General features: G+C 44.0%; 1 protein-coding gene and 1 long non-coding RNA gene across 25 annotated transcripts in view; one reads left to right on the forward strand and one right to left on the reverse strand.

Annotated features, from left to right (window-relative positions):
* RTKN2 (rhotekin 2) overlaps positions 1-1,162 on the forward strand; it is a 220,277-nt gene extending 219,115 nt beyond the window's left edge. For 6 of the 12 annotated variants that reach the window (XR_005860616.2, XR_006939530.1, XM_040702369.2 and 3 more), the window contains one exon: positions 8-1,162. The gene's annotated coding sequence lies outside the window, so the exon portion shown is untranslated. The remainder of the gene's footprint in view (positions 1-7) is intronic. The other 6 variants (XR_005860615.2, XR_005860617.2, XM_046942830.1 and 3 more) reach the window with 1 other exon arrangement.
* The window catches only part of LOC107053635, a 33,172-nt gene that overhangs the window by 17,056 nt on the left and 2,721 nt on the right, over positions 1-13,395 (reverse strand). For 4 of the 13 annotated variants that reach the window (XR_006939671.1, XR_006939672.1, XR_006939670.1 and 1 more), the window contains exons 2-5: positions 4,344-4,478; positions 3,923-4,022; positions 3,186-3,299; positions 2,856-3,108 (exon numbers count right to left, since the gene is read on the reverse strand). This is a non-coding gene — a long non-coding RNA (uncharacterized LOC107053635). Of the gene's footprint in view, positions 1-2,854; positions 3,109-3,185; positions 3,359-3,922; positions 4,023-4,343; positions 4,479-6,186; positions 7,991-13,395 lie in introns of those variants that run through there. The other 9 variants (XR_005860835.2, XR_006939669.1, XR_005860837.2 and 6 more) reach the window with 5 other exon arrangements.

Consider the following 13,395-nt stretch of genomic DNA (forward strand, 5'->3'; position numbering starts at 1 on the left):
TGTTCAGCAGGCTGCTTTCGCTGATTAAAAACTGCAGGCTACCAGTGAGCGTTGATCTCAGCAATACAATAAAGTCAGTTCTCGGGAAGAGATTTGTACTCTGCTTTTGTCTACTCAGAAGAACATAAATAAAGGTAATAAAGCCAGCAAATTTTAGAAGTATAATTACAAGACATATCGGTGAGGAAAACTTAATTTTTTTTTTGGCTTTTCCATGTGGTGACAAATTACAATATTTCACTAAGACATTGGTCCCCTTCTAATCATTACAAGACTTGTTCAGAAATTAGAACTGTTCCATTGTTTTTTTCCTCAAGTGTGCCTGACTGTAATAGGGGTGAATATTCAGTGGAGGAACTCAATAGCCAAGTCATTTGATTAGCATCTAGGAACAGTGCAAAAATAGGAACTAAATCACACAGGATGAAGGGAAGTCAGGTAGCCTCGTGCTGGGCTGAGGCTGGGTAAGACAGCATGAGACCTGTGGCTTCTCCCAGCCCTTGCAGCCCAGTTACTTACCTCTCACAGTTGTGCAGGCAAACCAGTGCACTGCTGCCTTGCGATGGGGTCTGCAGAAAAATGGTGTTCTTGCAGAGACAGACTGCACTGCTAGTGATCTGCCCCAACTGCCAGCTGTTGTGCAGCAAAGATGTTGGTAGCTTTGTGCATCTTGTTCATTTGCTGCTTCTGAGCTGCATGTGATACGCTGCTTTTGTAAAGAACATGTCAAGCTTGCTCTGAAATTTGTCCTGCTTTTTCTCTGCTGGAATTAATTAATTTCTGCTTAAAAGCAATTAAGTAGTGGGATTGAAGCCTAGTGAAGACAATAGCCAACCTTTCTGTTAGGAAGCACAGCTTAAAAGCTAGTCCAAACTTGAATGTGAATTTCATGTAGCATGAAAAACTTCTGCAGGGCTGCCTGCACAAAGACTTGATTTAGCAGTTTTTAGATGGTACCTTGTGTCTTGTGCTGTTCACTTGGTCTTGCAATGGTAGACGGTACCTTCTGCAATTTTAAAGACTTCAATTTAAATGTTTACATTTTTACATTTGTAGTTTCTTTTTTTCCTGTAGTAATGGTTATAGGTAGTTATTTTTATGGTACCTTTTACATATCTGAAAATACTGTCCTAGTATTCAGAATTGTTTTGTAATTAGTTACAAACTAAATTTGTTTGTAATTACAAACTAGGAAACTAATGTATTGTGAAATACTGGAACAGGAATTCTAATGTGCTGCAAATGTACTGTATTTTGATTGAAATTAAAGGTGTTTCTAGAGAAAAATAGTTTCAGTGTCATTTCCTTCAGTCCTCGAATTACATCAAACTTTTCTCCATGGCTGGTGGCTGCTGTAAAATCAGAGGACCTATGGCTACCTTTGAAGAGCTCGCATCCTACTCTGCCTGCTTGAGCACGGCCTAGAGCTAGTGCAGGCAGCAGCGAACGGTACTGCTCTTGGTTTGGTTTTGTTAGCAGCAGAAAGAGAGGAAAAAAAGCACGTGGCAGTGTGCATTACTTGCTCAACTAGTAGCGCGGTGTATCCAGATTTGTATGTGAGCCACCAACATCACAAATATCATCTTTTTTTTTTTGTAAACACTGCTTAGGGCAGTCTTATAGTGACTCCTGTTCTTGCTGAACAGAGCATCAAAAGCTAACTGTCAGGGCTTAAAGCTAACTTGCTCAATGGAGGTATACTTGGAGCCTAATTATTGTAGAAGAACTGTAATAAACATGGAGTTGTTAGATGTTTTAATTGTAGACTATTTGACTGATTTATGAATCTGTGAAAAAAACAAAGTATGATTGATAATTGCAAGGCAAGCCAACGCAGTTGAGCGTCTTAATGAAGATTGTCATACAGCTAATGCTGCAGTTTGCTTTAAGCAATGGTAGAAAAATAAGATCTTTTCAAATACCAGTGCCAAACGGTTATATTGTAATCTTTCCATATGTGTATTTATAGATCCACAGAAAAATCTGTTTATGAGACATTAAAATGCTTTCCATAGTAAAAAAGCAATTTTTCAACATGTTTATATCAAGAAAACTTTTTAAATGTTCTTAACATACCTTCCTAAAGAGAGAAAATTCGTAACTAGTGAAGCATCTTTCATTCCATTGTGGCTTGCCTTCAGATTTCTGTAACTTTCTCAGTGGTGACAACAAGAGTACCAAAAATAGAGGATTTTCTCTCCAAACTTTAAAACTTGTGTATTTTCTTTCTGAGAGGGAAAGGGCCAATAAGAGTCTCTCACCTGTGGTTGGGGTTTGTTTCTTTCATCATTGGGTATGAAGGTCATAGCAAATATATCAAGAACTTCACACTGTTTTCTTTACCCTAAAGGTAAACGGTACCGGTCTTTTCCATCTTTCTTTGGTTCTATGTTCAATTTTCTAATTAGTGTACATTTTAAAATTCCACATATACTTTGATTATTTGGTGCCCAGAGCTGAACACATTTTAGCTCAGGGGTACTCTTGGTTACAAGAACACCATGTTTCACAAAGTACTGTCTCCACCTTAGCTGCTCTTTCCACCTTAGTGAAAAACAAATGTTTCCATTGATTTATAGCTGGAACCAACAGTTCTAAAATAAAGACCTTAGGAAAGAAAAGGGTTTTCTAGCTCTGCTCTAGTGAACTCAACATCCAACTTTCAAATTTCTCAGCAGCCAGAAAAATGTGAATGCGAAACTGCCACAAGTAAGATGCTTAGTCCATACAACATTTGTTTTTCAGATGGTAGCAGCTGCTGTACTTCCTTTGTTTTTGCGTGATCATTATTCTTTAGTCCCTCATGTCTGTACACAAGAGTTGAGAGTGTTTAAAATAAACTGAAAGCAACTCACCGGACCTTCTCATGATGTGAATGTATCAGCTGGAGTCACGAGAGCTGCTGTACAGAGCTGCCACACTCAGCCCGTTGATCTGGTTGGTAGGAAAAACTGGTGCTGGACACAGCTCCTTTGATGATACCGTGGGAATGCGTTTTCTCTTGGCAGCTCCAAGGAAGCACATTATCTGGAGAAGACAGGGATGGGAATGAACATGGTGTGGACATCTTTTCTCACACTGATCTGAATCTAATCGCAGCAGGTTTGCCTAGGGAGTCAGGAGGGACAATTCAAACTAGAATTTCACAATCAGACAGCATGGCACCCTCTGTATGAAGAACTTACCTTTGGGTGGTTTTCCGTCAAGGCTTTTGTTAGGCCCCTGGTTACTCCTGCTGCAAATCAGTCATGTCACAATGTATCTACCACTGGTTGCAGGCACCAAGAGCAGTTCTTCCCCTTGCAATGCAGAAAGAGCCCTTTCAATTGCCAGCATCTCTTTGGCTGGTGAGGAGGTGCTGCAGTTTTAGTAATTTTAACTAATTATTTTATTATTTTTATTATTTCAATTATAAACACACAAAAAAGTTATTTTGTGTGTTTAATACATGACAAGTTGCTTGTGACCTCATGAGAAAGTTTTTAAAATATCTGATTGACTGTTACACTTCAATGAAAACCAGTCTGCTTTCCTCAGACTAACTCAGTTCTATCCCAGTGCCTACCGTTGCCAGTTATGCCTATAGACCAATGCACACTTTTCTATTTACCCACTAAAGTAATGGTATAATTACTTAATAACTAAAGTTGGTTAATTTCCAGGCATTAATGCATAGCCCGCTATTAGCATTTTTTTGTACGAGTAACGGAGAACAGCTCAGTTCACTGTTACTCTCACAGCTCACTAGACTGAAACTTCTGCAACAGTTTATTTACTTGCCTTTTTCTACATTTTTCCTTAAGCGGGCCAAATTCTGTCACCTATGCCTGCAATAACAGTATACAGCCAATTATTGTCAGGCTCCATCTGTCTGCTATTCAAGCATTGAAGACAGCCAAAGGGTCAAGAAAAGAAATCTTACTTGAATCAGATTCCGGAGTTACAAGGGTATACGTTCAGTTCAGGCAGTTGGCCATGTAGAGCAAGAGCAATGCAAGGTCACAGCTCCTCAGATCCTCCTCCTGTAAATGGAGACAAAGACAGTAGCTTCCATCACACTTTTTGAGGCATTCCTTAGTGATGCTACATTTGGTGTGGCAGTGTGATGTTCTGCCACGAGGACTGAAATAGTGCCACGTGCACAGGCTCTCCTGAACTGGAAGCGTGCAGTGGCTGTGTAACTGAGGGGTTGGTGGGTGAAATGTCACTGCTAGCATGTCCCTACATTAGCAAGGCTTTGATGGAGCACAGGTGGAATGCCAGTGCTCCCATTACAGCTCTTTCCCAGCATTCTGGAGCGTCAACCCTCGTGGCCTGGGACATTCAGCTGCTGCTGCACTCACCTCCTGGTTCCTGCTGCTTATTTATCTCGTGGTGGCACTGGTTGTGCACAGATTTCCTCTCCCATTTGGACTCCTGCTGTACTGTTTCAACATAATCCCACATCCAACAGGTCCATGTTTTCCACTTATTTCAAACTAAAAAAAAAAAAAAAAGTAAATTCATTCTTTCCTAGAAGAAGAGGTAGCACAAAGCAGTCCGTGTTAGAGGAATACTGTGAGAGTTATGCACAGTGTGACTGCTGTTGCCACTGCTGCTTCTAAGTTAGGGCTACTGCCTTGTTCTGCAGCTCTGGGCTCCACTTGCATCTCAGACTTCCTCCAACTCTCTTCCTTGCCCCTCCTCAGACTCCGAAAGGGATGGAGGAAAGCTTTAAAAGGAGAAAGAACTGAAGTTCTTATTTCTACAGCACTTAATTGAATAAAAGTATTTTTAACACAGGAACGAGGCAGTTTTGGAAAGATGACTGTACAAATTCCATATTACCCACAGCAACCCAATTAGGATGTTTTCAGAAAAACCATCTGACATTTTCACTGCCTTTCAGACTACTGGGCAACTTTTTCAGCTTGTTGTACTGACAGTATTCAGAGATGATCCCATTCCATCCTCATACTGCTCTGCCTTGTGTCCCGCTCCAACGCAAACAGTCTGAAGTGCAGCCTCACAATAACCCTGCTTAATCTCCTGTACAGCAGGAAAAGTAGTCCACAGAAGTCTACATATATGAAATATCCTTTCATCAGCCTTTATAGAGATATTAAGGCCTGATCGTGCTCGTTTGCTTGCCCTTTAAGCAGCATCCAGATCCTACCATCAAATGATATAAATTCTGGTTCTGATAAACCAAAGCAAACAAGCTTTTCCACAGCTCCCCTCTCTGCCCAGCCCATGTCTCGAGGTGTGACGCTCATTTTGTACTCCCCTGGAACACGGCTGTGGCTGACAAAGCCAGATTCCCTTCCAACATTCCCATTCATGCATTCTGTCAAACCACATTTTCTTTGATTTTATCAAGATCTTCTTGACTATGATCTTCAAAGCAATTAATTCAGTGTTCCATGATTGCAGCTGCTGAATAATTGTTTGTTAGAGTATTTTCTTTCCCAGGCAAGAGATGTAAAATAGTTGCTCTCCTCAATAAACAACTTGTCAAATGTGATTAGTTAATGGACCCGTAATCACGGAATAGCATGAAGGTAAGGATTTGGTAAGTGCTATGTGAAAGCGCATATTTAAATTAAAGCTATAGGAGAAGATTTTCCCATAGGAAATCTTACTGTCAATGCTGAAATAGACTATTTACCATTCATAATGGTTAACTACAGATCATTAATTAAAGAAAACAAGAGATTAGCCATCAAGCATTTCAAATTAAAGATGCATTGATTGTTTGAGTGACTTTGAAGTCGATATGGGAGATCAGGGTAGCGCACAGGTCCCCATGCCTGAACTGGCCTTACTGCACAACTGATACACACAAGTAAAAGCCCACTAGAATTAGAGCCAAGATTTACCATCCAGCCATAAACTCCAAGAACCTGACATCTGACATCCAGCCATCAGCCCTGCCATCCTCCCTATCGCTCCTGGTGAGATGCATGCTGAGAAGGAGGACACGACAAAGCAGAGGGCTCCAGCTCAGTATTTTGTGGCAGAGAGACAACCTCTCATTCTTGGCAAGCAAATGCTGAATTCCAAGCTAAATGCAGTTACAATGTATATATATGTATATAAATGTATATAAATGTATGAATGTATATAAAAGCTCAAAAACTGAATCAATTTGCTTATCGTTATCTTTAAATATTAAATTTCCCTTTCTGCCCATCCTTTAGAACAAACCTCAAGCAACCTTACAGGGGCAGCTGCTGAGAAGCTGAAGGCCCATGATGAGGACTCCTGCAAGGCTGTTTTTTTTTTTCTTCCCTTCGTTTGGGAAATGTACATTCAGTTCTATCATTTAATAAAAGAGCATTCCTTCCTAGGGAAAAAAAATAAAAAAAATAAAAAAAAAATCACACTCCCCCCCTCCCCCCCCCCTTTTTTTGGTTAAAAGCTGTATCTGTTGTAGAAATTTAACTCTCCATTTGGGAATTACAGCAGTAATACAATAATAATAGTTGTTGGTTACCACACGCTAATTTCCAACTATTTGAGGCAGCTGCCTTCTGCTTTCTGTGCACTCTCTTAGCGTTAGACTCCAATATAGAGTGAAATTACTTTAAACTGTCTGTCAGATCTGACTATTCTTCTAAAATGATGTCGCTGTTACTTACATTATGTAATATCAACTGGGGGAATTTAATTACTAAGTCACATATGAAAAATAAGACTTCAGCTTGCAACCTCCAAGTAATTAACCACCTACCTGCCAGCAAAAAAGATAGAAGGCACACAACAATGGGCAGGGCCAGGCCAGGGCCGCTCCACTGCTGCACACAGGCAGAGCCTGTGGGGTTGTTGCTGCTTGTAGAGCAAACCCTGCTCGTTTCTGTTTGCTTTTTGAAGGCCACAGGGAGGCAAAGCTCAACCTGACTGCATCAATGCTTTTCCAAAGCATTTGATGCCCTACAGGCTACCACGTACTTGCCAGTAAAGCAAGTTTGTAAGTACAACTCCTCTTTGCTAAGAATACACATTTCTGCCAAGCCCAGTTCCTAACAGAGAGGGTTTCAAAGTGCCAGTCCTCCTAAAAGCGTGCAGATAAGCAAACTCATCACTTAACCATGTGCATAAACACGTATAAATACATAACACCATATCATCACACAATCATATACATAAAATACAGTGACCACAGAACTCCAACAGCTGGAGGCAGGTGATGCAGGTGACCAAACATCACAAGGCTTGCAGAAACATTCCTAAAGCCAGCTCAACCCAGACTAGTGCCAGGTCACCCCTCCAGGTAGCTGCACTACACTCAGGGAGTGGATGCAGGGGTTTTCCTCTAAGGCCACTTGCTGAGGGCTGGACTGGATGGCTGCGGTGCCTGCACACTGCTCGCATGCTGGTTGGCATGCAGCTGGTGTGGTTCACCCACACTGCCAAACAGAGCATTTCAATTCTCTCCCACCAGAGAGAGGAAACTTCTAAACAAGACCATGGTTCATAAGGAAAAAAAAAAAGCAAACAAAATTAGAAAGAGTAACAACAAACCTCAGTGAAATGAACACTCCCCTTCACTCAGCCCAGGATGACAGAAGCTGCAGCATGCTGCACATCCATTAACGAATACTGCCATGGTTGGGCTTCTGCTGATGCTGCCCGCGTGCTGCATGCGAGGTGTGTGGACGCTGGGATGAGCAGACCCCACACCCAGCAGCCTCCCCATGGAGCAGCAAGCCAGGACTGCTGCAGGAAGGACGTGCAGCAGGCAGGTGAGTTAGCTGGGGCTTTACAGCTGTGTAACGGGTGAGCCATGGAGATGTGTGCTAGAGGGGTGGGCCCCTCCACACACACAGCTGCAGCTTGGCAGGTTGTTTTATAGCCAAATCAGCAAAGCCTGCTCTAGTCAGACTTCATAGTTACTTCTAGACACAGAGAGCTAGATGAACAGTGAAATAAAATGGCACAACCAAAGCCGTGGCTTGGTAAAAATTCTCTCACCTCACCACACTCAAGCTGATATTTGGATAAATCCAAGTTCCACCAGGGAAATCAAACAGATCACATTCAGCAGCGCTCCCTGCAGCCTGGAGCCTTCACTGGGCTCTTGAGCTGCACTGAGGGAGCCTCCCTGCCTGCTCCTAATTAAGGCTCATTGGAGCACCTAGCTTTAGCACCACGTTGCCCACTGTGGAACACACTGTGGATGGGTGCAAGTGTTAACAACTGGTGAACTTGGGAAGTGCCAGCTGAGAGAAGGCATGATGCCCTACGTACAGCTGTGTCGTGATTATCTCTGTATACAGCACAAGCTCTCTTTGGGCAGGGTGGATCACAGGCTCTCTCACAGGGTGTGCTGCAGGGTAACTGTTAGAAGATTTGGTTGTAGCAGGCAGAGATGGACAGATCCAGTATCTGAGCACTGAAATGCCTCATCTCTTGCTAACAGAAGCCAGTTCCAGAGTCCACCTATTCAGGTGCTGCCAGTGGCACACTCAGAGGCTGCTTGGCTGGCTAGGACAGCACAAGAGGGCTTCCTGAGATGGAAAAGCCAAGCAAGCAGGAAAATTGGAGAGCACTTAATTGTTGGTGCACAGAAGAACTGGCCTCTTATGCCACCAGAAAAGAATAGAAGAGACTTTCCAGCTGCAAACCTGCTAGATGGCTTCCACTGCTACTAGCCACAAACTTTGCAAGTGTATGTCTGTGTGGGGAAGTTGTGACCGCTGCAAAGACATCATCACTGCTGATGGAGCTGGGCCAAGTTATTTCCCATTGTTGAAGCATTTCACCGCAATTTATTACTGTGATCTTGCTGTCTGTGCTCCTGGTTGTCCCTCTCTTCCTCAGCACCCAGAGGCTACCAGCAGCTTGCTGTGCCTACTCAGTCTACAAGTAACTCAGGAGAATGTGCTGGTTTTCCTACATGCACACAGAGCTCGTGCACAGCTGCATCAGCAATGAGGCAGCAAAGCAGCTGTGCACTCAGTAGTGCAGTGAAATATTATAAAACAAAACAAAACACAAAAACATTGTTTTTGGAAAGAATAATAAGAAAAATTAAGCACATCTCCAAAGGGAACTACTCCAGAGTAGTTTGGAAGAGCAGAGATGGCAGAGCCCTGGCATGGCACATGGCTCTACTTCACCTTGACTTTTGATGGAAATACTCAGTGTGCAGCTGTAAGTCCTCTGCGTCATTCATATGGAGATTCAGCCTTTTTTAACACCTTGCAGCTTCTGCTGTCCTCCTTGGGATGTTTGCTACACAGGGACCATCCAGACAGCCACAGCTGGAAAGGGTTGGAAACCGCTGGTCTCTGTCTTGCTACTTCCAGTCTTTTCATTCCTGTTTCCTACAGAATGCACACCTGAAGTAGGCAGGACAGGCAATCAATAGGTGCTATAGGCGAGCTGTTCAGTAGCCCTCTGCCTGAACTTGGATAAATCATTTGACCTCCTTCTGCCTCCATCAATCCCGCTCTAAAAGTAGCTTAACACTGTGCTCAATGAGGAACAGCTGCTCCTTCTGAGCAGAGCCATCCTGCCTCAGCTACTCAGGGGCTAAACAAACATGCGGCCAAAGAAAGCCAACAGAAAGTAACACGGCGAGAAAGGAGTGCAGGTCTGCCCGCATGTTCTGGCTGTACACAGCAGAGTGAAACCTGGATGCACTGCATGGCATATTTTAAGTTACTGGAAACAAAAATCCCTACCTCACTGGCATACATCATACCTTTATGAATTAGCCACTCTGCCTTCCCATTCCTGCTTCAGAGGCCAACTTCTTTTCTGCTACAGGACAGACCTCTTCTGCTCCTTATAGCTGTTTAGTGTAAGCGTGAAAGGATCAGCACTGGCAGCAGCCTTGTCAGGAATCTGGTTTGGATGGAGCCTGTCCACACTGACACGGATGTGACTGATCTTGCCAAGATAAGTTCATAATGTAGTAGACTGCTGTCAGGCCTGATTTATTTCAGATTTATTTTATATTAGTTATTGGATAATACTTGGGCAGGTTGCAATATAGTTCCAAGTGAGAAAATGCCATCTACTGCCTTCATCAATTCTTTCTTTCATATTAGACAAAACTGCAGCTGAAAGAACAATCTACTTTGCCTGGTTCAAAAGCCACCAGAAGGGAAAAATGCAATGTGCAGCACTTCTTCGCTACACGTCCTCCCTCTCCTTCAGCAAGAAACAGAATTTTACTGTAAGATGATAAGGTGCTGAGACAAGAAGCCTGTAGTGGAAAAGCAACTGGATGCTCAGGCACAAAATGACCCAGCAGCACATTCTGGTTCTGCTGATAGGTGGAACTTCTTATAAGTACCAAAAAACTGACGTGTCCGAGCAAAAACAATGCCTTCACCTTTGGGTTTCACTTTATGCTCTGCACACAGGTTACCTCCACCCACAGCTGCTTCGGGCACACGCTACAACTGCATGGGGCAGAACTGCACCCAGAGATCTGCTCCTGCACAGAGGCCTTACTTGACTCAAAACCCAACACTGATTTTTGATATCTTCATATTTGATTTTGATACAAACTAGAAATGATAAGACCTATTACTTCCCTATGAAAATGATCGTCTCCTGCTTACAGCTGAGAAGAAAGCTGAGGAAACAGCTACAGCAGCCTTTGCAGAGCATGGGGGCACACCTGAAGTCTAAGCCAGCACTGCTGGCTGCCACGGAGTGCATTACCATGCCATACTGCCCATAGTCCACATCATTCACACGTGGAGATGGAAAGCTTCTTAGAACACCCTTGGAAAGAGGGAAGTACCTTCCATGAGCTGTCATCAAGTCTGTCCTTGTGGGAGCCCATCTTGGTATGAGAAATATTTGGGAGATTCTGATGACAATCTGGAAATGATGTAACTGAAGAAATTCTGATGAAAACAAATGCTAATGACAGCGTCTGAAATTTGTCGCTTGACACAAAGCAGACACTGATGGCAGAGAATAACAGACTGCAGCTGGAAATCTGGAATCTCTCTATGACCTTAAGTTAAAGCCCAAGCACTGTACACTGCACAAAGACACTGCTACAAAACTGGTACAGAGCCATCCTCCACAGCCCACGGCAGGCCTGTCTGAAATCAGGTATGTCCCTGATGGGACACTGCTGCTCCGTTTGTAGGGGCAGACACGAAGGACTTACGCCACTCTTGGCTGCACCATTCCCTTGAGGGACACATAAGGGTCTTTTCACCTCATTTCCCTGATGGCAAACGCTGGGCCCTCAGTATCTGAGAGGTTAACATAAATCGGTTTTTTTTTTGCATTCTTTTGTGCTGGTCTCACTTTCTTGTTTATGAGATGTTTAGAAAATGGTTTTTCCCATCATCCAGCTGGCGTAAGCCAAGGTGCAGGGCTCCTTTCCATGCGTGCAGTGCTGAGCACACACTCCCTTTCCCTGTGTGTGTGCCGTATGTAAATCAATATTTTCCACTCCCCATCGATTGCTTTCTCCATCAGCAATTCAGCTCTCATCTAGCTACAGTTCCTCTAACGCTGCAGGGGTGCGGGGATGAGGCTGGGAGGGCGGCAGCACCCAGCAGCAAAGCCCGGCTGCTGCAGGACGAAGCAATATGCTATAGCGCTCGGCCACCCAAATTTTCTAAGGTTGACTTCCTATGGCAATGCAACATATGCAGTCATGGTGTATTTGTGCGTGTGTCTGCGCATTTCAATTTGTCCATCAGTTTCTTCCAGAGAAATTTGGAAACTAGCACTAACCACATAACCTGGCTGCAGCCCCAGGGCAGGGCAGCAGCTCAGAGGTGAGCACGTTGCACGGGCACTAGGAAAGTGCCCAGGCAGCTGCAGGAGAGGGACACCTCATACCTGCTGCATGGTGAGCTGCAGTGCAAGTGCAGCCCTTACAGACTGTTAAGCCCACAGGGAAGCCTGCATGGCTTGTTTACACGTTTCCTTGCTTGTTCAAACCTCCATAAAGCACAAAGAACCCCTCTCCACCACAAACTCACTATCTCATTGTTCCAGGTGACCACTGAGAAAAACATCCACTTTGTGTTCTTCAAAGGAGTTCCCCAGACAAAGAGTGGCACTTTGCAGTCCCAGAGAAAGCCATCCTCTGCTCTCTCACCCATAGTTATTTGTGCGAAGGACGGGAGGGAGACAGACCTGATGGGGCACTGGCTGGCCGCTGTGCTTAAACTGCTGCACATTCATGTTTTCCTGCATTACAAGAAATCAGCATTGGCACTGATTTTTTTTTTTTTGTACCTCTTTTGTAGGTCACCTTCAATAAAAATGTTAATAATGCTTACTATCTGTATATCTGAAACCTAACACAGTAACTCTGTAATTCACTGTCTTTATCGGCCTGCTTTAATGTATAATTTAATGCTTGTATAACTATTTTGTTTGGTATGACTTTCAGAATTACGACTGAAAAAAAATCTGTATGCTAGTTAACTACATTTTATGGAAAGTATTTCTTTCATGTTATTTTAAAACCGTGGAGCCTGGGGAAGAATTTTATGGACCACAGAACCTCGCAGGGTAGTTAATTTCTGTTTGAGCTGGTTTCTCTGCTATTTTAAAAAGTGCCATCAAGATCAGTGTTATTTCTCTTGGTTGGGCGCCAGCTGACTGTTCCGCAGTTGCGACACATCCCTGTGCTGTTAGCAAGCGGGCAAACAGCAAACACGGGAGCTGAAAGCTGAGCTGGCCGCATGGCCACAGAGGAGCTGGCTGGTATCCCTGCCCTCGGGAGCGTCTGAGGGACTGCTCCTGAACTGGGCATCCTGCTGCCCAGCACAGGACCAGACGGATGGGGAAAGGAAATGGAAGGGGCCCTCATGCCCTGGGATGAGCAACGCTGCACCTTATGCTGTGATGGGGTATAAGGGAAGGCCGTGGGGAAACATGAGGCGTTTCCTGAGCTCCTGAGCTCAGGAGGCCCAAATAACTGCACAAACAGTCCCACAATTTCAAAATATATATATACACACAGAAAACATGCCCCCACCAGTTTACTGCCCCCAAGTTCCGATGGGCAGGAACTATTTCATCCAAGCAACACAGGAAAAACGTATGACGATAAAGCAGCTCCCATGCCCGCTGCCACGGGCTCCCACCACAGCTCTCCTGCCGGCATGTAGCTGCTTTCTTCCTGCAGGCAGCAACAGGGCCTCGGTCACGTGTGTGCTGCAGACTCAATGGAGCATGTGGGTCCTCGTGGTGTTTGCGTTAGATCGGAGTAAATGCGCTCTGCTTTAAAAGCAATAATTGGGTGGTTAGATGAGCCTTAGGCAAGCTCAAGCTACGCACTACATATTCTGCCTTTTGTTTCATAATGAATTATTTTGTGTATCTAAGCAAAGCATTTTTTTGGTCTTTTCTCTGCAGTTTGTTTCTAGCCTACTTGTGGGTGTGTGTTGAAATCTCTGCCTTTTGCTTTTGAGGTCA

Source organism: Gallus gallus, chromosome 6 (genome assembly GCF_016699485.2).
Source record: "Gallus gallus isolate bGalGal1 chromosome 6, bGalGal1.mat.broiler.GRCg7b, whole genome shotgun sequence".
In the NCBI taxonomy this organism is placed as follows: domain Eukaryota; kingdom Metazoa; phylum Chordata; class Aves; order Galliformes; family Phasianidae; genus Gallus; species Gallus gallus.